The sequence below is a fragment of the Astyanax mexicanus genome, chromosome 4 (assembly GCF_023375975.1).
Source record: "Astyanax mexicanus isolate ESR-SI-001 chromosome 4, AstMex3_surface, whole genome shotgun sequence".
Classification (NCBI taxonomy): Eukaryota; Metazoa; Chordata; class Actinopteri; order Characiformes; family Acestrorhamphidae; genus Astyanax; species Astyanax mexicanus.
The window spans coordinates 56919909-56943362 of NC_064411.1; the positions used below are offsets into that span (position 1 = coordinate 56919909).

Below are 23454 nucleotides of genomic sequence, written 5' to 3' on the forward strand. Positions count from 1 at the left end.
TGCTTAAACTAAACAGCCCCAGAGTATGATACTCCCACCACCATGTTTAACAGTTACCAAATGTAACAGTGTACTCAATCAGCTGACAAATGCCTAGACCCCACTAATTATCGTAACATTGGGAAATGAAAAGGTGCAACTCTCAATTTCTGAAAAAATTTCCATCACTTTCTTGAACAGCTCCAGAGTATAATGCTCCCACCACCATGTTTAACAGTTACCAAATGTACCAGTGTCCTTAATCAGCCGACAAAAGCCTAGACCCCACTAATTACTGTAACATGCTGAAATTAAATGCTGTAACTGTAAATTTCTAAACAATTTTCCATCACTTTCTAGAAGTAAACAGCCCCAGAGTATGATGCTCCCAACACCATGTTTGACAGTTACCAAATGTAACAGTGTACTTCAATCTCAAATATATTATTAACACTTTTTCGTATACTAAACGAATCCATATGTTTTTCACATAGCTTGGATGATTTAGTATTAATCTACAATATATATAAGATTTTGAAATAATAAAAAAACACTGAATTTATGGTTTGACCACACTTTTGACTGGTACTGTTTATGATTGCAGCTGTAAGTTTCTAAATATATGACATATTTTTTAATCATATAAAACCTTTGCTTTTTTTTTTGAGGGTAGTGTAAATAAAAAAAAATCATATATGAACAATTATTTGTAGCATATAGAGTCTGGAATTGGTGGGCCCAGTAGAGTTGTATTTTTCTGACTGACTGCATTGTGCATTGAGTGTAAAGTTTGGCTGAGGGGGGATCATTATGATTATGGTGTGGGGTTGTTTCTTTAGTAGTTGGGCTCGGTCCCTTAATTCCAGTGAAAGGAACTCTTAATGCTTCCCAACTTTGCAGGAACAGATAAAAAAAGGGAAAAGGTAAAAAAAAGTCCTATAAACACACTCCTAAACCTTGTGGAAAGCCTTTCCAGAGGAGCTGAAGTTGCTATAGCTGCTAAAGGTGGGCCAAAATCATATTAAACCCTTTAAAAATAGGAAGAGAAGGCCAACAAACCAATAAAACACTGTTAATTAATAGTCTTTACACACATATAAATGAATAAATGGGAGAGATTTTTAATATTTAGCACTTTTCTTCTTGCGCTCAGCATCTTTAATTGCCCAGTGTGAGTTTTTGATCAGTAAAGCTGATAAATAAATGAGATTAGAGAGTGTGTATGTGGTTCTGTATCAGTGCTGAAAGAGCCGGATCAGCTCGGCGCTAATCAGGCCCGTTCTGTAAATTAGCCGGCTGAAGCAGCACTGTCGCTAATTGCGAAGCGCTCGGCACATTCTGACGACCAATCAGAATTCCCGGCGAGCGTCCCGCCGACAATACCGCGCTCGCAGAGATCCCGGCGTTGTGTGGCAGCCGGGTGGAAGTGTGCGGTGTGAATTTAGAGTAGCCTGCTTTTCCTCTCAGATCAGCACTTCTGAATTCCCAGCGGTGAGGAGCTCATTGTGCTGCTACTGAACCCGGTTCTAGCTCACTCGCTTCATTCACGCTTATGCTAGCTCATCTAAATTGTCCTTTCTAATAACGTGTGATCTGCATACACACACTCCTCACACACACACTCTTCATACACACACACACTTTAGTGAGAGTATGCTGATTTAAAATATTCAAAAGTTCTCTGGTTCTAACTCTCGCTCACTTTCTCTCTCTCTCTCTACAGCTCGCCTCTCTCGCTCATTATTCCTCTTTCTCACTTTCTATATCTCATCGTTCTCAGTCTCTGTGTGTGTTGTGCTGATGGTACAGTGAGTGGATCAGAGACAGCAGTGCTGCTGGAGGTTTTAAACACCTCTGTGTCACTGCTGCACTGAGAGTAACGCCAAAAATGGCATCCTGTGGGCAGTGTCCTGTGGGTGCATCCTGTAGGCAGTGTCCTGTCTTTGAGCATCATCCTGTGGACGACATCCTGTTGGCAATGTCCTGTGGGCAGCATTTTGTGATGGCAGGGTCCTATGTGAAGCATCCTGTGGGCAATGTTCTGTGGGCAATGTCCTGTAGGCAGCATTGTGTCTTTGAGCATTATTCTGTGGCTGTCGTCTTGTGGGCAATGTCCTGAGGGTACCTTACTATGGGGAGCATCCTGTGGGTAGTGTCCTGAGGGCACCCTACTATGCACAGTACCCTGTGGGCAGTGTCCTGTGGGCTGCGTCCTGTAGGTAGCATCCTGTAGGCAGGGCCCTGTCTTCGAGGATCATCCTGTGGACAGCACACCCTACTATGGGCAGGATCCTGTGGGCAGTGTTCTGTGGGCAGCATCCTGTGGGCAGTGTCCTGTGGGCATCATCTTGTAGGCAGCTTCCTGTGGGCAGTGTCCTATGGGAAGCATCCTGTGGGCAATGTTCTCTGGGCAGAGTCCTGTGGGCGTCATCTTGTGGGCAGCGTCCTGTAGGCAGTGTCCTGCAAACAGCATCCCATATGCAGAGTTCTGTCTTTGAGCATCATCCTGTGGGCGGTATACTGTGGGCAATGTCAGCTTGTGGGCAGCATCATCCAGCAGGCAGTGTACTATGGGCGGCATCCAGTGGGTGGCATCCTGCGGGCAGTGTCCTGCAGGCAGTGTCCTGTAGGCAGTGTCCTGTGGGCAAGAAGAGGAGAAGTTTGCTTAAACAACAGAGTTTTTAACACAAAAAGATCTCAGTGTTGAGGAGCTCCATATACCTTCTTCCATCCACCACCTTCTACAGAGAAGGAGCTGCATCTGTGGTTGAAGGAGCTACATTTTAAACTTCCACTCAAACACCCAAACATCTTCTCTTAGCATTTAGAGGTGGGGAAACCAACATTAGAACATCCTGAAGCTACGGTGAAGGTTTAACTCCTAACCCCTTAAAATCCTTTGTCCTGTATACTGGCTACAGGGGTAGGTGATACAAAACCCCTTTTTTCTGCACTAAAATAACGTATTTAAAATTTGAGGGTTTGAAATCTCCAACGGGACATTTGGAGAAGCTGCCTGTTCAATTTCTCTCTAATCCAGATCAGTAACAATCAATCAGGAATCAACCCAAATTCTACAGGTTTGAAAATAGACGTAAAAACTAGACAAACATTATGAAACTAACGGTTTGGAGGACATGAACTGTTTGATTTGTATTCAGGAAAATATTGATTTTAAAATGAAGCCAATTTTTTATGATTTTATTCATTATATTTTGACTTAGCAGATTTAATTTAATGATTTGTTTATATTTTCTATTACAATTACAATTATGATTTTCTTTAATGTTCCTTATCAAACATGAAATCTTTTTATATAAGAGTGATAATTGAATAGAAATCTTCAAGATTTAGTGGTTTAATGTCAGGCAGACATCCTGACCTGTTAGCGTCGTCTCCAACAGCCTCACTATGACAGAGCTTCAGAACAGAATTTACATCTACAGAAGAGTAAAAGCAAAAGTTTGGACATTTGGAGGGATGTTTTAAATTTAGCTCTTCAACCACAGATGCAGCTCCTTTTTACTGAAAGGTGGTGGATATTGTAGCTAACTAGCTAACCTAGACAAAGCTACCAAATACCTAAAAACTGAATTGTTGTGTGAGATTTGTGTTTAGAGGTTCAGTAGTGAAGGCAGCTCAGGCTGATTGTTAACTGCAGCTTTACTCCAGAGCAACAGGCTGGTTTAGCGTGGTTCTCGGCTCGGCGCTGGTATTGATCAGGCCGGCCTTGACCGATCGGATCCGAGCTGCTGCTGCTGCTGCTGCAGAGCTCCGGGCTGCGGCTGCGTCTCTGAGAGCGAGGCCTGATGAAATATTCAGATGTTTGGGACTCGGCAGCTCTGAAGCATGAATAAAGAGCAGCGCAGGAACAGGAGGACCTGGGCACATCAAGGCCAAACCTGAGCTCCACCAGTGTGTGTGTGTGTGTGTGTGTGTGTGTGTGGAGATGGAGATGGAGGAATTAAAGTTTAATCGAGCCTCAAATGGGTTGTGGGACCGCGGTTGATTCAGCACTTTGCTGTTTCGGTGATGACCCCCGTGGCCTGCAGAAAGAGCGGAGATGTGAGTTTCTATTGCTGCCTATTCATTATGTAGAGCTTCTGGGGAACGCCTGGTTTAGGAGGGTGGGGTGGAGGAATGCTGTGGAACCTGTGCTAGAACAGCACTGAAGATTCATTAGATCATTTTTAACTAAATATAAAACTCCGAGCTCAGAGACACTCAGAAACGTTCAACTGACCTTCTACTGGTTCCAGTGGAATAAAATAAAATTTCTTAAAATAAAGTAATACAAAAGGGTTTTTGATTGATGCTATAGGAGAGCATAGTCAAGTCAGAAGAATGTCAGAAGATGGAGAAGAGTCAGAACAGTAGAGTCAGGTTAAAATCACATTATAGTCAAAAGAGATTCAGTAGAGTCCGAGCAGAATAAGAAAAAAATCAAAGTAGAATCAGAAGAAAGTCATAAAAGAGTCAGAAGAAACCAAGAACAACCAAAAAAGAGTCAGAAGACAGAGTAAGAAGAGAGTCAGAAAATTTAGTAAGAAGAGTGCCATATTAGTTTTAGAACAGAAAAATATTAGAATCAGAAAAGAGACAAAAGAAACCAAGGAAAAAGAAAAAGAGACTCTGAAAGGAAAAAAGAGTCAGAGTAGAAACAGATTTACATTAGAATAAAAAAAGACCAAGAAAAGGGAGACAGAAAATAGAGAAAAGTCAGAAGAGAGTCAGACAATAGTCAAAGAAGATTCAGTAAAGTCAGAGCAGAGGAAAGTAAGAAGAGTGCCAGATTAGAGTCAGCACAGAAAATTTGAATCAAAAGAGAGTCATAAGTAAGTCAAAAGAAACCAAGAACAGCCAAAAGGGATTCAGAAAGAAAAAAGAGAAAGAGACTCTGAAAGGAAAAGAGTCAGATTAGAATCAGAAAAGAAAAAAACAGGCAAAAAAAGGAGACAGAAAATAGAGAAGAGCCAGAACATAGTCATATCAGAGTCAGACAACAGTCAAATGAGATTCAGTAGAGTCAGAGCAGAGGAAAGTAAAAAAAATGCCAGATGAGAGTCAGGAGAGAGTCAGACAAAAGTCAGGACAGTCAGAGAAGATGCAGAGAAGATTCAGTAGAGTCAGAGTAGAGTAAGAAGTGAGTCAGAGGAGAGTCAGAGAAGATTCAGTAGAGTCAGAGTAGAGTAAGAAGTGAGTCAGAGGAGAGTCAGAGAAGATTCAGTAGAGTCAGAGTAGAGTAAGAAGTGAGTCAGAGGAGAGTCAGGGAAAAGTCAAAAGGGAGTAATAGGAATCAGAGGAGAGTCAGTGCAAAGTAAGAAAAGAGATAGATGAGTCAGAGAGCAGTATCAGAGGAATGTCAGAGGATGAGTCAATGATACGTCAGAAGAGTCTGAGAAGAGTAAGAGTAAAGACCGAGTAGACTCAGAACAGAGTCGGATTAGAGTCAGAAGAGAGTGATGAAATAGAGTCAGAAGAAAGACAGCGAGTCAGGACAGAGTCAGTCTGGTGTTACTAAGATCTCTGAAATCCTCTCAGCTGAACAACAGATCCAGAGAGAGAGAGAGAGAGAGAGAGAGAGCCTGTCACACAGCATTCCCTACCGAGAGAGAGAGAGAGAGAGAGAGAAAACATCAATGGAGAAGAAAGAGAAAAAGAGATAGATGACGAAATATTGAGAGAGCAAAAAGAGAAAAAGGAGCACTAAGTAAGGAAGGAACAAAGTGAGGAGAAAGAAATGATAGTGTTTATAAGAGTCAGAAAAAAAGAGAGAGACAGAGAGAGCAGGGAGCGATATGGAAATGGCAGAGCAGAAAATAAAAAGGAAAGAACGGAGAGAGCGATAAGATAAAGAGAGCATGAGAAAAAGAGAAAGTAAGAAAACAGAAGAAAGAGAAAAAGAGATGCAGAAATATTGAGAGAGCAAAAAGAGAAAAGGTAGCACTAAGTGAGGAAGGAACAGAGAGGGAGAAAGAAATGATAGTATGTAAAAGAGACAGAATAAAAGAGAGAGAGAGAAGGCAAGGATGGGGAAATGGCAAAGGAGAAAATAAAAAGGAAAGGAGGGAGAGAGAAAACATCAAACGAGAAGAAAAAGAGATAAGAAAGAGAAGAGAAGAAATATTGAGAGAGCAAATGGAGGAAATGGAGCACTAAGTAGCGAAGGAGCAGAGAGGGAGAAAGAAATGATAGCATGTATAAGAGATAGAAGAAAAGAAAGAGAGAGAGCAGGGAATTATGGGGAAATGGCAGAGCAGAAAAAAGGAAAGAAGGGAGAGTGAAAACATCAAAAGAGAAGAAAATATATATTAAGAGAGGAAAAGGAGCTCTAAGTAGCGAAAGAACTGAGAGGGAGAAAGAAATGAGAGTGTGTATAAGAGACAGAAGAGAGAGAGAGAGAGAGAGAGAGAGAGAGAGAAAGAGAGAGAGAGAGAGTAAATATCAGGGGATGGAGCTAGAAGGCCACTCAGCGTCTGCCGGCCCCCCAGAGTGGAAAAGGCCACTTAGAGCAGAAGGCCGAGCATCTGCTGACCCAGCACCACTAACCCGACAGAGAGAGAGAGAGAGAGAGAGAATGAGAGGGAGAGAGAGAGAGAGAGAGAGAGAGAGAGAATGAGAGGGAGAGAGAGAGAGAGAGAGTATGGTGGGATGCTAGTAGTTTAGCCCCATCCATTCAGTCAAAAGCAGTTTAACTTCACACTGCTTTTTAAAACGAGGTGCATTATATGTCAGCCAATCAAAACTGAGATAACTTACATTCTGAATATTAATCAGAACAACCTGTTTAATGGTACTGTAAGGAATTCAGCCTACCACAGTTCAGCCCCGCCCATTCAAGCTGTAGCAGTTTTTAAGCCACACCCATTCAGCCTACCACAGTTGAGCCCCACCACTTTAAAGAAAATGAGGTGCATTAGATGGCAGCCAATCAAAACAGAGGTCATTTACATTCTGTATATCAGCCAAAAAAGCCTGTTTAACTGTAAGGATTTGAGCCCCACCCCTTTATCTTACAGCAGTTTAGACACACCCACTTAATCTCCTACAATATAGCCCCAACCATTCAATCTACAGTAGCACTGTGTTTAAAACTAGTGCATTAGATGGCAGCCAATTAAAACAGAAGTAATTTACATACTGTATATCAGTCTAAACAGCCTGTTGAATTGTAAGGAATTCAGCCTACCACAGTTCAGCCCCACACATTTAATCTACAGCAGTTTTTTTTAGCTCCACACAACTTTTTAAACAAGACGCATTATTTGACAGCCAATCAAATTAGAGGTCATTAACATTCTGGATATCAGTCAGAACAGCCTCTTTAATGGTGAACAATTCAACCTACCACAGTTGAGCCCCGCCTCTTTATCTTACAGCAGTTTAGTCCCAGCCATTCAAGGTACAGAAGTTTAGCCTCACACGGCTTTTTAAACAAAATTATTTTAGAACATTAGATGGCAGCCAATCAAAACAGAGGTAATTTACATACTGTATATCAGTCAGAACAGCCTGTCTAACAGTAAGGAATTCAGCTTACCACAGTTCAGCCTACAGCAGTTTTTTTTGGCCTCACACAGCTTTTGAAAGAAGATTTTTTTTAAAACATTACATGGCAGCCAATCAGAACAGAGGACATTTGCATATATTCATGTTTCATGATTCAGAGAGGTTGTAAAATGTGGGAAATGTGTATTTTTAATTGAACAGTAACAGTAGGAGTGTTTTTTTTCTCGGATTATCCGAGGCTTTGAGCGGTGCGGCGTCGGAAAACTGCGACAAACACTCGAATCCCGGCACTCGCGGCACCCCGGCTGCATAATTCCGGACTCATTTGCATTAATGAAGAGGCTGTTCCTTGTCACACTGCATTTTCCTTTCTTCCCTCGTTCCTTCCCTCCTTCTTTCCCTCCGTCTCCGACTCCCCGCGCGACTCCTGGAGGGTTTGCTGAGGGAGAATCCTGCTGTCAGCGCGGACATGACGAACGAACGGCCGTGTCAGCGCCGCCGTGACAGACGCAGAGTCCCCGCAACGACTGGCAACCCTCAGATCTGCATTAACACACACACACAGACACACACACACACACACGCACACACACTGAGCGCTGTGATGAGTGTGTATATGTGTGAGACAATCCCTAAGAGCGGCCACTTTATTCAAAACACACTATCTACATTATACTTCCTCAATGGCCACTTTATTAGAAACACCCTATATACTACCCTATGCTTTCTCACTGTGGCCACTTTATTAGAAACACCTGCTATAATGAGTGTGTATGTGTGCGTGACAATCCCTAAGAGTGGCCAATTTACTGGAAACACCCTATCTACATTATACTTTATTAGAAACACCCTGTCTATCTACCCTGTGCTTCCACTCACTGTGGCCACTTTATTAGAAACACCCTATCTACCCTGTGCTTCCACTCACTGTGGCCACTTTATTAGAAACACCCTATCTACCCTGTGCTTCCACTCACTGTGGCCACTTTATTAGAAACACCCTATCTACCCTGTGCTTCCACTCACTGTGGCCACTTTATTAGAAACACCCTATCTACCCTGTGCTTCCACTCACTGTGGCCACTTTATTAGAAACACCCTATCTACCCTGTGCTTCCACTCACTGTGGCCACTTTATTAGAAACACCCTATCTACCCTGTGCTTCCACTCACTGTGGCCACTTTATTAGAAACACCCTATCTACCCTGTGCTTCCACTCACTGTGGCCACTTTATTAGAAACACCCTATCTACATTATACTTTCTCAATGGCCACTTTATTAGAAACAATAGTGTCCAATAAGTGGAAAGAAAAGGTAGATAGGGTGTTTTTAATAAAGTGGCCACAGTGAGTGGAAGCACAGGGTAGATAGGGTGTTTCTAATAAAGTGGCCACAGTGAGTGGAAGCACAGGGTAGATAGGGTGTTTCTAATAAAGTGGCCACGGTGAGTGGAAGCACAGGGTAGATAGGGTGTTTCTAATAAAGTGTCCAGATTGTAAATGAGGGTCTACAGGTGTGTACTATATTCTGCTGATGTATTCCTGCTGTTCTGCGGGCGTTAGTTATCAGGGTTATCCGGAACCGTGAGCAGAACCGTGAGCAGAACTGTGTATCAGGTGGAACAATAGGGTCGTGTGAATGGGAGCGGGTCGGTGTAAACAGCGCCGGAACAATAGAACCGGCAGAACCGGCAGATAAACACACTGGAAGCATCCCGGAACATGTGGAGCAGGAGGAGACGCTAATATATGGGAACATCTGGTGTGTGTGCAGAACGCTGCCAGCTAACACACAAAGCCATGAGTCCAGGCATGACTGCACACACACACACACACACACAGTCCCCAGCGACACACACACACACACACTCGCTCACAGACGGACACCTCACCTGGCCAGCCTCAGGATAAGCAGGGATGAATGCAACCAGAGACAAAGGCCTACACACACACTCACTACACACACACACACACTCACTACACACACACACACACACACACACACACACACACACACACACACACACACACACACACACACACACACACACAGACAGCCAAGGCCAAAGAGAAACAAAACAAGAGAGGAGAATAAAAGAGAGAAAAGAGCTGGAGAAAAAAAGAAAGAAAGAAAGAAAGAGAGAATGAAGAGAAGGTATGAAAAAAAAGAAATTAAAAAGTAAGAAAAAAGAAAGCTAGAAAGAAGGAGGGCTGAATTTAAAGTATGGAACAAAGAAAAAGTATGAAATTAAACAAATAAGAAGAAAGAAAGCTAGAAAGAAGAAACAACGAAAATTAAGTACGGAACAAAAAAAAATAAATAAATGGAAAAAGTAAAAGAGTAAAAAAATAGACATAATGAAGAAAGAAAAAAAGAAAGAACAGAAAGAATAAAAAGAAAGAACCAACAGAGGAAATGAAAGAACAAAAACAAGGATGGAGGAATAAATAAAAAAAGAAGGAAAAAAGGGTAAATAAACATAGACATAATGAATAAAGAGAGAGAGAAAGGATAAAATGGGAAGTAATTAAGAAAGAGAGAAGAAAAGAATAAAAAAAACAAGACGGAGTAATGAAAGGAAGAAAAGTGCACTAAAATGGTAAGTTAATAAATGGAAAGAATGAAAAACAGAAAAGAACAAGTAAGAAAAAAACAAGTAAGAAAAAAGAAAGATAGAAAGAAGACTAATTTAAAGTATGGAACAAAGAAAAAAATACATGGAAAAAGAAAGAGTAAAGAAAGAAAAAAGAAATAAAGAACAGACAGAGGGGAAGGGAAGGAACAAAGAAAGGAGGACAGATAAAGAAAGAGAAATAAAAAAGAAGAAAGGATAGAAGAAATGGAAAAAAGAGTAACATAAAGAAGGAGAGAGAGAAGGGAAGATGGAAATAATAAAAAACAGAAGAGAAAGGAAAATGAAGAGAGAGAAAATTAAGAAGGGATGAAAAGATAAATAGAAAGAAGAAAAAAACAAAAAACGAAAGAACAAAAGAAAGACATAATGGATTCAAAAACAAAGTAAAGAAAAAGAAAGAAAGGAGTGAAGGAGGGATGATGGAATAAGGGAGGGGCTGCAGGGTGGTGGGTTGTTGGGGTATTGGGGGGGGCTGTGTCTGGATGTGACGAATCAGAACGCTTGAAGGCGTTAGGATATGAATATTCATGAGGGAACAGAACCCAGCTTCAGGTGCCCAATTCATACTGGTATTTAGATCTTCACACACACACACACACACACACACACACACACACACACAATAAAATGGCAAAAGGTTAAAGGTCAAACAGCCTGACAGCGACTGCAGCAGGAGAAATGCCAGGATGTTGTGGTGTAGTGTTTTCAGAGTGGAAATATCAGGCAGTCTGATATTAAACTCATTATCAGACTACTGTAGAAATATCAGCATTTTACTCTCAGAACTTTCATAAATATGAACAAAACGATGAAAATATAACACAAAACTCAGGTGTCTTACCACAAGAGGGCGTAATAGTTCACGTATAAACTATATAGTGATAAATAGTATACAGTTTCAGCCACCACTACTCAGTAACATTGTTAAAATAATGCTTTTGGGCCCTATTTTAGCTTTATCTATACTTGAGCCATCAACCGTGCACCGTGCAGCTATATTTAGGGCGTATCAGTGTGTCTTTGCTGTCATAACGCCGTTATGAAAAGTACAGCTTGCGCAGCTTAAAACTCACAAAAGTCATGTACTAATTCTCGAAATTACTAAATTAATCATGGGTGTGGTTAATTTTGGGCATAATGTGAAATAAACCAATCAAAGTGTCTCTTGCTCATCATTCCCTTTAAGAGTCAGGTGAGCTCTGTCTTTGGTGGATTGCTATTGTAACGGTGCAGCTACCTGGACGTGTTCAACAAACTCTTCTCAGCAGAGGAAACTGAGCTGCTGGTTGACGCTGTGAAGGAGCTCCAGCAGCTCATTTACGGGAACAGCAATGTTACTTTATTTACTATTCTGTTTATTGTTGATGTAAAAGTTGGGTTTGTGCTGCTGTGTGTTCATGTGTGTGTAATAAGTGGGGATGTACGATCGGCTCGGCACAGCGCCTGTGTTACTGAGATAGCGATGAACGTCTGACTGTTGGCGTCTGTCTAGGTTGTATTCAGTCAGTGGAGCTCCTGTGTTTTCTGTTACCAAGATAAACAAGATAAAACTTTAGAAATGTACCTGAACACCAGAAACCCTTTTCTTAATGTAGTGCACTATTTTTGGGTCCTGTTATTTGGTAGTAATGTCTAAAACCTTGCCCTGTGCACTATATAGTGCACTACTTTGTGGTTTTGATATTTTGTAGTGATGCCTAAACTTGGCCCTATTCACTAAATACTGGTGCACTACTTTAAGGTTCTGTGTGCCCTATTTACTGAATACTAGTGCACTACTTTAGGGATTTTTCATTTGTAGTAATGTTATTGAACACTGTACCTTTTTCACTAAATACTAGTGCACTACTTTATGGTACTCTATGGTGTTCCTCCTTGTTTTTCCGCATTCCCTATCTTTGTTTAACCTTTTGCTATTGGAAACTGTGCCCTATTCACTAAATACTACTGCTCATACTTTAAGGTTCTGTGTTCCCTACTGACTAAATACTAATGCACTGCTTTAAGGTTCTGTGTGTCCTATTCACTAAATACTAGTGCTCATACTTTAAGGTTCTGTGTTCCCTACTGACTAAATACTAATGCACTGCTTTAAGGTTCTGTGTGTCCTATTCACTAAATATTAGTGCTCTACTTTAGGGTTCTTTCATTTTTTTGAATTGTTATTGAACACTGTGCACTATTCACTAAATACTAGTGCACAATTTTAGGGTTCTGTCACTTTCTAGTATTGTTGGACACTGTACAATATTAACTAAATACTAATGCACCACTAGTGTTTTTTCATTATATTGTATTGTTATTGGATACAGTGTCCTAATCACTGAATAGTAAAGCACCACTTTTGAGTTACTTCATTTTGTTGTAATGTTATTGAACCCTGTGCCCTTTTCACAAAATACTAGTGCACTCGCTTAGGGATCTGTGTGCCTGATTGTCTAAATACTAGTGTACTATTTTATGGTTTTGTCCGTTTGCAGTATTGTTATTGAACACTGTGCACTATTCACTAAATACTGGTGCACTACTATCTTTCTTCCTCCTCGTTTTTCCGCATTCCCTATCTCTTTTCTTTACCCTCTCTCTCTCTCTCAGTTTTTTTCGCTTTACCGTTTCACCACTGTTCCTGTCCCCCCCCCCCCCCCCCCCCCCGCTCTGTGTGTGTGTGTGTGAGTGAGTTATTTTTCATTATGTTGAGGCGCAGTAGTAAATATGCTGTTTTCTGGGCGTGACCTCTGACCCGCAGCGCGCGTGTGAAGGTCCGGCGGCTCTCTGAAGGCCGAGTGCGGCGCGGCCGGCGCTCTAACTCACCCGCTGCCGGATCGCCTGCCAGCCGCTATTGATTTTTGTTTCCCCCAATCTCCCGGAGAGAGAGAGAGAAAAGATTAAAAACACTTTGTCAGTTTGGTGGGAATAAGAGTTCTGCAGCCGGGGAGCGTCTGAGCCGTGCGGGTCAGGGCCGGCACGTCTTTATAGAGTTAACCCTTCATCACCCGCCACCTGCTTTACCTGCATCTCTCTCTCTCTCTCTTTATCCCTCCTCACCTTTTAAACACACAATACAATTTACTGTATACCAGTACAGTCTGTACGCCTTCTTATTCAGTGCTTTCCTTTATCTATCGTACATTTAAAATCCTTTAATTCTCCCAAAAATCATCAGAGCTCCTTATAATCCGGTGCTCCTTATGTATGAATTCTATCAGTCAGGCATTAAGGAGCAGTAAAGACACTCCACTGAAGTACAGAGTTTCTCCAGCACTAAGGCTAGGTGCAGCAGCATTAGCATTAGCCGCTAACCGCAGTGCTAGCTCTTTCACCATTCAGAGGGTACAAGCTATGCGAGATGAACCGCTAGCTGATAGCGCCCTGGCTTCACGGATCTTTCAGGGTTCCTGAGTCTACTGCTATCAGGCTGCATTTACTAGCGCTAACTGTAGCTAGCGGTTAGTCGCTAATGCTAATGCTGCTGCACCCAGCCTTAGTGGAAATCTGGAAATTTAAGCTTACTGTAAATAAATGGAAGCGCTTTACATTCCTCACCCAAATAAACAGGAGTTTTCAGGAGAGAAATCTGTGTAGATTAACATCCAGCTCTCATATGACTGTAAAAGAAAAGGGTTTTTTTAAGAATTACAGTTTTGTTTACTAAGATGACCCCCTGACCTGGTAAATTAAAAAGGGAAACATGGCGACACCCTTGTTCACTTTAATGTAGGCATCCTTACTAGTGTGGCTTTAATGCATCTGATAATTTGATGCACCTTTTTGTCTGAAAAATACAGTAATTTCTTTCTACACTGTAGATATTAATATTATTAATATTAATTAATATTAAAGATATGAATATAAATATGTGTGTTTATTTATTTAATTATATTTAATTTAATTTAAATTAAAGGCATATCTACATCCAATACAATGAGACATACAAGTGGGTCATATACAAAAACGTGTATGAGAATAGAATATGTAAAGAAGTATATTTGACTGTTTGAATTCTTATTCTTATAAACTATATTCTTGTTGTAAACTCACTAAAACAGTGTTTTAGGAGCTTCCTTGTTTTTTAAACATCAGATTTAAATTATCTGTTTTTCATCAAAAGTCAAAATAGAGTTTTTTTTATATGAAATATTGAAATATATTCATACTATATAGTGTTAAGGGTTTTGACCTTCCCTATAAAAACTCCAAACTCAATTGAAGAAACACCATTTCAGTCATTTTGGTGACTGAGGACCTCGGACAGTACACAGCAGGATTAGCCAGTGGACTTTGTCTGAGGGAGGGATCTGTACCTACTGTCTGTGGTAAGTCTGTGGTAAATTTACACCTGAACACACACCTGAACACACACCTGAACACACACACCTGAACACAAATAACCTGAACACACACACCTGAACACACACCTGAACACACACACCTGAACACACACACACCTGAGCACACACACCTGAACACACACACACACTGTACACACAATGCAGCTCAGATACGCTAACCAGCACAGTATTATTAATACACACACACACACACACACACACACACACACACACACACACACTGTACACACACACTCTACACACACACTCTACACACACACACTGTACACACACACACACTGTACACACACACTCTACACACACACACTGTACACACACACACACACACTGTACACACACTGCAGCTCAGATACGCTAACCAGCACAGCATCACATTATTAATACACACACACACACACACACTGTACACACACACTCTACACACACACTGTACACACACACACTCTACACACACACTGTACACACACACACTGTACACACAAATATATCAGAAGACCTGCTTGTTTCTGCTGAATTTTCAGGTGTGTGTTAAGATGTGTGTTTAGGTTGTTTGTGTCCAGGTGTGTGTGTTTAGGTGTGTGTGTGTTCAGGTGTGTGTTCAGGTGTGTGTGTACGTGTGTGTGTGTGTGTGTGTGTGTGTGTGTGTGTGTGTACAGTGTGTGTACAGTGTGTGTGTGTGTATTAATAGTGTGATGCTGTGCTGGTTAGCGTATCTGAGCTGCAGTGTGTGTGTGTATAATGTGTACAGTGTGTGTGTGTAGAGTGTGTGTGTAGAGTGTGTGTGTACAGTGTGTGTGTGTGTGTGTGTGTGTGTGTGTGTGTATTAATAATACTGTGCTGGTTAGCATATCTGAGCTGTTCAGTCAGGGGGTTGTGGGTAATCGATGGGCGGGGCTTCACCTGTCGATACCTGTAGTTCTCAGGTAATTAGCTGATCTGCTCCAGAGGCTGAGGCAACCGCCCTGCAATACTAATCACCCCCCACCATGCTTAACACCATCAATACTCCACACCTCACACACCTCACACACCACGCCACACACTACTGCCAGATACACACACTATACACTCACATCACATCATACACTTAATATTTACCTCCTAAAACACTGTAATAAATCTCAATTTACACTAAACTGTAATTAATCACTAATAACCCTGTTATGTAAAGTGCTGTGAAAATTAATCACAAACTATTACAAACTATATTATTTATACAGTATTCTTATGTTTTTTAAACATATACAATTAAGTACAACAAAGTAAATATTCAGATAATTATATAAAGAATTGACATGATTCACCTGGATACCTGAACATATACCTGTACAGACGCACCTGAACAAAGACCTGAATACACTGGAACGTAAACTACACCTGAAATATACACTAAAAACAAATCTAAACACACCCCTAAAAATCCCCTAAACACTCACCTGAACATTCGCACCTCACAATTTACACCTGAACATTCATACCTGAACATTTTCATCTGAACACACCCCTAAAAATCCCCTAAACTCTCACCTGAACATTTACACCTGAACATTTACACCTGAACATTTACACCTGAACACACACATGAAACACACCCCTGAACATATCTAAACACACTCCTAAAAATCCCCTAAACACACATCTGAACATTTACACCTGAACATTTACACCTGAACATTTACACCTGAACATTTACACCTGAACATTCACATCTGAACATTTACACCTGAACATTTACATCTGAACATTTACACCTGAACATTTACACCTGAACATTCACATCTGAACATTTACACCTGAACATTTACATCTGAACATTTACACCTGAACATTTACATCTGAACATTTACACCTGAACATTTACACCTGAACATTTACACCTGAACATTTACATCTGAACATTTACACCTGAACATTTACACCTGAACATTTACACCTGAACATTTACACCTGACAATTTACACCTGAACATTTACACCTCACAATTTACACCTGAACATTCACATCTGAACACACACATGAAACACACACCTGAACATATCCAAACACACCCCTAAAACCCCTAAACACTCACCTGAACATTTACATCATCTGTAGACATAACACACATCTGAACATTTACACCTAGATGTATATCTGAACAAACACCTTAAAAAATGTACCTAAAATTGAATAAAATTTTAAGTAGTTTTGTTAACATACAACATTAACGCTAATTTAACAACCTTTATATTTCAGGTGTTAATAATAATTAAAACTTTTCCACACAATAAAAAAACAATATTATATTGAATTTTTTATGTTTTTAAATCACATATATGTTTATGTAAAAGCACAGTATGTAATATTAATATGTAATTAAACATGCAGCTAATTATATACATTATTTATTTCCATAATAGTTGCTTTACGGAAAGTTTGATAATTTGATAACATTGATTTGAAATTTGAAATTCATTTTAGGGACAACATTCTGCAGACCAATCAGTGTAGAGTATAGAGAGACTCCACCCACCTAGGTGGTGATGATGTCAGGATGTAGTAAAGATGTTTAGTGTGAAACTGAAACTAAACGTACTAAATGAACAGAATACAATGTAAGAAATACATTAAACTAGTTTGGTCTGTCTGGATACTTTTGGACATATTGGAGAAATGTATTAAATGTATTTATTCTTATTAAGTTGCTATTATAACACATAGAATAAAAACATAAATTATTACAGTGTTTTTACTACATAATATTTTTATATTATAATTTCCCTCTGCAGCCCGTCTCAAAACAAACACAGCTACAGCAATACTTTACCAAATGTCCAAATGCAAATTTCCTTTTTTTAATATTTTAGGAATATGCACCTCGTTTAGGCGAACCCGCGCTGGCTGCTGATGGGAGATTGTTTCAGGAAGCTGTCGCAAAAATGTCAGATTACTCAATTATGCGACCGCCCGACAGCTGGCAGCAGAACAATTAGCACTGTGAGCACGATAATGATGATGATGATGAACAGAATGTGTAATGGCTTTATTTTTAAAACAAGGCAAAGGAATTTCCATCACTGCTTAAAGCCTTAGAGTTACATCTCAACACAGACAAACACTCAACCAATCAAACAACAGTCTGAAAAATACTATACAAACACAAATCACAAAAGAATAAAGTAAAAATGCAGTGTTTCTTACTTTTACTTTTATTTTTTATTTTATTCTGGACAATATAATCATTTTACATACATATAGATTATAAATTCTGCACTGTAATTTGATTAATATAAAAGTAGAGTCTCCTGGAATTCAGGCTTTCAGTTAACAGCTGTGCTGAACTCATCAAGAGTTAATTTAACTTGATTTTTTTTTGTCTCTTAATAAAGTGTTTGAGAGCATCAGTTAAAGTAAAGTAGTGAAGAGGTAGAGTTACAGGTATACAGTGAATAGTGAATATTTGAGTAATGTTCGAATCCAGATTATGAAAAGCAACAACTACTCAACTAAATAAAGAATAAAAAAAAATTAAAGGTCAGTTAATCCGAAAAGAAGAATTTTACATTATAATGATGAAACCGGCACTTATCAGGAACCCCGGGGAAAGAAAGAGCAAAAAAGCAAGTTAAATGAAGGTTAGGTAAGAGCTTTGCAAGATTCCTCAAGTGCAGTTTCTGCAAAAAACATCAAAAACATTACAAAAAGATGAAACTGGCACTCATCAGGACCGTTTCATCAGGAGTTTCTTTGATTTAACTAAATTAAAAACCTCTGGAATATAATCAAGAGGAAGATTCAACAACTCAACTGCTTGAATTTTTTGCACCAGCAGTAAAGCAGCATAAAGTTATCCAAAAGCAGTGTGTAAGACTGGTGGAGGAGAACATGATGCCAAATCAAATATTGATTTCTTTATGAATTTGAACTTGTTTTCTTTGCATTATTTGAGGTCTGAAAGCTCTGCATCTTTTTTTGTTGTTATTTCAGTCATTTCTCATTTTCTGTAAATAAATGCTCTAAATGAGAATATTTTTATTTGTAATTTGGGAGAAATGTTGTCTGTAGTTTATAGAATAAAACAACAATGTTCATTTTACTCAAATATAAACCTATAAATAGCAAAATCAGAGAAACTGAAGTGTTTTCTTGTTTTTTTTTCTAGAGATGTATGTGTATATATATATATGAGGTGTATTAGTATGCGTGGTTTATATGGTATAGCGTGTGGTTTATGGGAGCTCTATCGTGAGCAGATGCCCACTAGGCCGAAATCATCCGTAAACTGTTTCCGTAAATCGATGGTGATGAGTGTAATGTCAAATCTGAAACACCGCTGTGTGTGTGTGTTGAGTGTGTGTGTGTGTGTTGAGTGTGTGTGTGTGTGATGGGAGGAATCTTCATTATGGTGCAGGTTGCCGTGGTTTTGGTGTGAAATCCCCGGAGCTAAATGAACAGGGACAGCGACAGCGCTTAATGCTACGTAGCCTAGCAACAGCTATCGCCACGGCCACAACAACGCACTCGCGTATTTATGTTTACATCACACAGCGATCCGTCTGTCAGCGTGATGGCCTAATGTCGCCAGATCCCACAGGACTGTCTCTCTCTCTCTCTCTGTCTGTCTCTCTGTCTCTCTCTCTTCTTTCTTTGTCTGTCTATCTCTCTCGTCCACTCTCTCTACTCAGCCTCTATAAGCCATATTTTAGCTTTATCTACAGGTGAACTGTCTACTGTGCACCATACAGCTTGATTTATGGCGTGTCAGTGTGTCTTTGCTATCGTAACGACGAGAAAAGTACATCTTGTGCACATCTTGAAACGCAGAGCAAAAGGCATGCACTATTAATTCTCTTAATTAATGATGGGTGTGGTTCATTTTGGGCGTAATGTTTAATAAACCAATCAGAGTGTCTCTTGCTCATCATTCTCTTTAAGAGTCAGGTGAGCTCTGACTTTGGCGGATTGCTATTTTAACAGGGCTTTGCAACACTCCTGACGTTTTCTGCGTCTTTTAATCTTTCTGCTCTTTCTCTCTTTTCTTTTCCCTTTTTCTTTCTCACAAATATACAAGTGTATATATATATATATATATATATATATATATATATACAGTTGTGGTCAAAAGTTTACATACACTTGTAAAAAAACATAATGTTATGGCTGTCTTGAGTTTTCAATAAGTTCTACAACTCTTATTTTTCTGTGATAGAGTGATCGGAACACATACATGTTTGTCACAAAAAACAGTCATAAAATTTGGTTCTTTCATAAATTTATTATGGGTCTGTTGAAAATGTCACCAAATCTGCTGGGTCAAAAATATACATACAGCAACAAAATTTGTCAATTTTGGTGATGTAGCGAGTTGTGTCAATCAAATTAGCTTCATGTCATGGCCTCTTCACTTCTTGTAAGTGATTCTGATTGACTACAGCTGTTGACTTCTCATGAGCCCATTTAAATAGGGCTCATTTGACCCAGTGATTAGACTCAGCTACAAAAGCTACAATGGGAAAGTCAAAGGAACTCAGTGTGGATCTGCAAAAGCGAATTATTGACTTGAACAAGTCAGGGAAGTCACTTGGAGCCATTTCAAAGCAGCTACAGGTCCCAAGAGCAACTGTGCAGACAATTATACGCAAGTATAAAGTGCATGGAACAGTTGTGTCACTGCCACGATCAGGAAGAAAACGCAAGCTATCACATGCTGCCGAGAGGAGATTGGTCAGGATGGTCAAGAGTCAACCAAGAATCACCAAGAAGCAGGTCTGCAAGGATTTGGAAGCTGATGGAACACAGGTGTCAGTCTCCACAGTCAAGCGTGTTTTACATCGCCATGGACTGAGAGGCTGCCGTGCAAGAAAGAAGCCCTTGCTCCAGAAAAGGCACCTTAAGACTCGGCTGAAGTTTGCTGCTGATCACAGGGACAAAGATAAAAACCTTCTGGAGGAAAGTTCTCTGGTCAGACGAAACAAAAATTGAGCTGTTTGGCCACAACACCCAGCAATATGTTTGGAGGAGAAAAGGTGAGGCCTTTAATCCCAGGAACACCATGCCTACTGTCAAGCATGGTGGTGGTAGTATTATGCTCTGGGGATGTTTTGCTGCCAGTGGAACTGGTTCTTTGCAGAAAGTAAATGGGATAATGAAGAAGGAGGATTACCTCCAAATTCTGCAGGAAAACTTAAAACCATCAGCCCGAAGGTTGGGTCTTGGGCGCAGTTGGGTGTTCCAACAAGACAATAACCCAAAACACACATCAAAAGTGGTAAAGGAATGGCTAAACCAGGCTAGAATTAAGGTTTTAGAATGGCCTTCCCAAAGTCCTGACTTAAACCCCATTGAGAACATGTGGACAGTGCTAAAGAAACGGGTTCATGCAAGAAAACCATCACATTTAGCTGAACTGCACCAATTCTGTCAAGAAGAGTGGTCAAACATTCGACCTGAAGCTTGCCAGGAGCTTGTGGATGGCTACCAAAAGCGCCTAGTTGCCGTGAAAATGGCCAAGGGACATGTAACCAAATACTAATGTTGCTGTATGTATATTTTTGACCCAGCAGATTTGGTGACATTTTCAGCAGACCCATAATAAATTTATGAAAGAACCAAATTTTATGACTGTTTTTTGTGACAAACATGTATGTGTTCCGATCACTCTATCACAGAAAAATAAGAGTTGTAGAACTTATTGAAAACTCAAGACAGCCATAACATTATGTTTTTTTACAAGTGTATGTAAACTTTTGACCACAACTGTATATATATACATCCCTGTAAACAATGAAGAGAGCACTTCAGTTTCTGAATCATTTTCTCTGATTTTACTATTTATAGGTTTATGTTTGAGTAAAATGAACATTGTTGTTTTATTCTATAAACTACAGACAACATTTCTCCCAAATTCCAAATAAAAATATTCTCATTTAGAGCATTTATTTGCGGAAAATGAGGAATGGCTGAAATAACAAAAAAGATGCAGAACTTTCAGACCTCAAATAATGCAAAAAAAAAAAAAAAAAAAAAAAGTTAATATTCATAAAGTAGTTTTAAGAGTTCAGAAATAATCAATATTTGTTGGAATAACAAATAATAATAATAATAATAATAATAAGTTTTTTTCATGCATCTTGGCATCATGTTCTCCTCCACCAGTCTTACACACTGCTTTTGGATAACTTTATGCTGCTTTACTCCTGGTGCAACAATTCAAGCAGTTCAGTTTGGTGGTTTGATGGTTTGTGATCATCCATCTTCATCTTGATTATATTCCAGAGGTTTTCAGTTTGGTAAAATCAAAGAAACATCTGTGAATGGTAAGTAAATGTGCTGCAGGATCCATATGGAACCTGTAGAACCTCCACAGTACCCAACCGTCTCAATCTCATTCTATATCCTGTAAAATGCACCTGTAATTATGAGCTACAGGTGATGGTGCAGTGCTCTCGCTTCAGATTTAGATGTTTTTGAGTTGGGAGCAGCTGGAATAATAATAATAATGTTTTAATACAGCAGATCAGATGATGATGAAGTCCAGCAGCCAGTTTAATCCTCAGTATCTGGTGGGTTTTTGGGATTTTTGGGGTTTTTAGAGGATCTTAAATCGATGTGTCAGGTTCTGCTTCTCGTCACGTTCTCACCGCCGCGGAGTAAAAAAACGCCGAACACGTTCCTCGCTTTGTGTCAGACGACGCCGGGCTGTCGGCTCCTGTTTCCATAGCTACACACTAGTTTAATCAGACAGGAAGTGTGTGTTGATGACAGTGAATCACGCTAATCTATACTCCACTGAGGAGCATCCTCTCCACCTGTAGAATCATCGCCTACAAAACACTGCGTTTATACAGTGCTGAAATCATACAGCAGCTTTTACTTTATACATACATTATACACTGATTAACCATAACATTAAAACCATATACACACACCATATACACACAGTGATATTGTGAGAACAGAAGCTGGTGAAAGTGGGTAGCCATCGCTGCTGGCATTAACGCATTAATGCATGCAATTAATATTAAAACATTTACATGTTAATTATTTACTTTATTTACTGCATTTTTCGCAAAATAAGGTGCACCTGATTATAAAGCGGCTTATGAGACACTAGTAAGGAACAGGGGTGTCGCCATGTTTTCGACTTCGGCGTATTCAGCAGGTCTTGCCATTTGTGTACTTAAGCTAAGTAAACAAAACTGTAACTCTCAAAAAATATATATATATATTTTAAAGTCAAACTAATGCTTGATGTAAATCTACACAGATTTCTCTCCTATAAACTGTTTATTTGGGTGAGTAAAGCACTTCTGTTTATTTACAGAATTCCTCTAAGGCTGGGTGCAGCAGCATTAGCATTAATGGCTAGCTGCTAGTGCTAGCCGCCTGACAGAGCTACACTAAGGAACCCTGAGTGTTCTGGGTGTATTTGAGTAATGTTCTAATCCAGATTATGAGCTAGAGCACAAGTGTAGGGCAATTCCTATATGATACTCAGCAACTGGGGTGTTACCACAAGCGGCTTTGGACGAATTGCTGTATAACACTTATCACCCGGGTGTTGGCACAATTGATGCTGGCCAATAATTGTATTATACTCAGCAACCGGGGCGGGGGGGTTTGGCACATGTGGTGTGGACTCAATCCCATATTATACTCAGCAACCGAGGTGTTAGCACATACTGGCTTCACACTGGCTAACACCTCATTCAACACTGCTACCATGATGTTAGCATGCCAGCTACAGGTCTCGTCTCACATCAGTACTACTTTGAGCAACTTTACTACTGACCTCTTCCATCATAATCACTAATCACTGTGTTGTTAGCATGCTAACACCAAACAGTTCTTTAGCTCTAAGTACAGTTAGCTAACTGAAACGGATACTCTCTGAGTCTAGAATTAAGTTATTGCTATTAAGTTATCATCTATTAACTATCAGATACCACAGAACACCTTCAGAGGTCTTATTGAGTTCATATCTTGATGGATCGGAGCTGTT

General features: G+C 39.8%; 1 long non-coding RNA gene across 1 annotated transcript in view; it reads left to right on the forward strand.

The window, feature by feature from the left end:
* LOC125801723 (uncharacterized) overlaps window positions 1-21484 on the forward strand; it is a 110832-nt gene extending 89348 nt beyond the window's left edge. Inside the window, exon 2 of the long non-coding RNA XR_007438899.1 lies at window positions 21291-21484. This is a non-coding gene — a long non-coding RNA (uncharacterized LOC125801723). The remainder of the gene's footprint in view (window positions 1-21290) is intronic.
* Window positions 21485-23454: the final 1970 nt, after the last annotated feature.